Here is a 2,016-nt window from a genome sequence, read left to right as displayed (position 1 = left end):
ACTGTTTGTTGCTACCCCCCTTAATTTACTGTTTTCGGTCAAATTTGACCGGACAGTTTTAACTGCTCTTATTTTAAATTAAATGCCAATAAAAATGACAAAAAGTATTTGTAATAGAATATTTATTGTAAAAGAACCTTTTTATAACATTAACATCTACAACGTGTGTGTGTGTGTGTGTGTGTGTGTGTGTGGGTGTGTGTGTTTCTGTGTGTGCGTGCATGCATGTGTGTGTGAACATTGGTGGTTCACATGCACAAGTGGCAACATGACACATGAACTTTGTGTGTGTGTGTGTGTGTGTGTGTGTGTGTGTGTGTGTGTGTGTGTGTGTGTGTGTGTGTGTGTGTGTGTGCGTGCATTTGTGTGCGAACATTGATGGTTCACATGCACAAGTGGCAACATGACAACATGAACTGTGTGTGTGTGTGTGTGTATGTGTGTGTGTGAGTGTACGTGTCTGTGTGTGTGTGTCTGTGTGTGGCAACATGACAACATGAACTGACAGCATGAAGTGTGTGTGTGTGTGTGTGAGAGTGGGTGTACATGTGTGTGTATGTGTGTCTGTTTGTGTGTGGGTGTGTGTGTTTCTGTGTGTGCGTGCATGCATGTGTGTGCGAACATTTGTGGTTCACACGCACAAATGACAAATTGCAGTCATGGTGCAGTGTCCCTTGCAAATGGAAGCTTTGCACCTGTGACTGGGTACACAAGCACAGGAAAGTTGTAGGAGTGTGTGTATGGAGATGTCTTTTATCTCCTGGATGAATATTATACTCTTTCCCATTCATTTCCTATGGCGGTCATTTTTGACCTTAAACAAAAGAAGTGTGACTAAGTTGAATAAATCACTCAAAATTCAAAGAAAGTAGTCACAATGAATGTTACGTGTTCAAATGCCTTTTGTGAAGGATATCATAAGGTCTTGAGGCAATCTGATGAAAAATGCCATATTTATGGTACAGGGAATGTGTAAATCTGTCATTTTTGACCGGAACAGTGTTAGAAGGTTAAGGTAGTCACTAAGATAGCCATCCACAGATACAGTTAACCCTAAAGATTGACTGTGCCACATGTATGTTTAACATTAAAACATGATTTATAAAATCATGCCAACAATTAATATTTTAATAGCTTAGTATTATATGCACAAACAACGTATGTAAAGGCTTTAGGCTGCCCTACACGTTATTGTAGGTTTAGTTTAATATGCAACTTTATTTTATACAATATGTAGTAGGGGGTCTATGATCAGTCTCTCTCAGTTAGGAGCTCCTAGGCTTAAAAAACGTTAAGCTCTGATGCAAAAGCAGAAAACTATCTCCGCTCTCTGATCACATCTAAATTCAGTAAATATATCAGGTCAAATGACATTTGAACCTTATCTCTACCACATGTTCAAACAGAACTTGAAATAAAATGTTTTAAATGATGTGCTTCTACCAAATGGATGAGTTACAAAAGGTTTTAAAATAAAAATCTCTGATTTCTTTTAAAGATTTTTTAAAGACTTCGGTGAATGCTTTGTTGTGAATTTTTACGGGCTTTGTCCACCATGCTGTAGGCTGTGTGTTTCTTGTGCACAAGTCTATCTTAAAAAAAGAGATTGTGATTTCAATGAGACTGTTTAAACAACGGATACAATTAAATAAAATCTCAGCGATATAATTATATTTAAAAAATATTGATTCTCGAAGCTGTCAAAAATATTCCCATCCGCCGTAAACGCAACATAAAGTTTGAGTTCCTTTTACTGTGGTACTTGTAGTTTTATGTAAGTGACACAGGGTTGTTTTCCTGTCTAAAGCGCGAACTTAAAACTCCACTTCCCATAATGCAAGCGTCCAACTCTCCCCGTCATAGAAGGTGAGTGTACAAAAGCATTCATTTGTTGTTTGAACGTGCTGTTAGAAATAGCATCCCCTGGCAGTTTAGTTTAGCGATTTAAAAAAAAAAAGCCTTGGCCGCTTTGTTGTTCATTTTACTAAAACTGCTGAGTAACAGAGCTAACAGCAT

At 37.7% G+C, this 2,016-nt stretch overlaps 1 protein-coding gene across 1 annotated transcript in view; it reads left to right on the top strand.

Moving 5' to 3' along the window:
- The first annotated feature begins 1,836 nt into the window (after positions 1-1,836).
- fhit (fragile histidine triad diadenosine triphosphatase) overlaps positions 1,837-2,016 on the top strand; it is a 417,147-nt gene continuing 416,967 nt past the window's right edge. Inside the window, exon 1 of the mRNA XM_078247548.1 lies at positions 1,837-1,866. The gene's annotated coding sequence lies outside the window, so the exon portion shown is untranslated. The remainder of the gene's footprint in view (positions 1,867-2,016) is intronic.

Source organism: Sander vitreus, chromosome 4 (genome assembly GCF_031162955.1).
Source record: "Sander vitreus isolate 19-12246 chromosome 4, sanVit1, whole genome shotgun sequence".
Classification (NCBI taxonomy): domain Eukaryota; kingdom Metazoa; phylum Chordata; class Actinopteri; order Perciformes; family Percidae; genus Sander; species Sander vitreus.
Note: the sequence above shows the minus strand (reverse complement) of the source record. Positions and strands in the feature narration are given on the sequence as shown.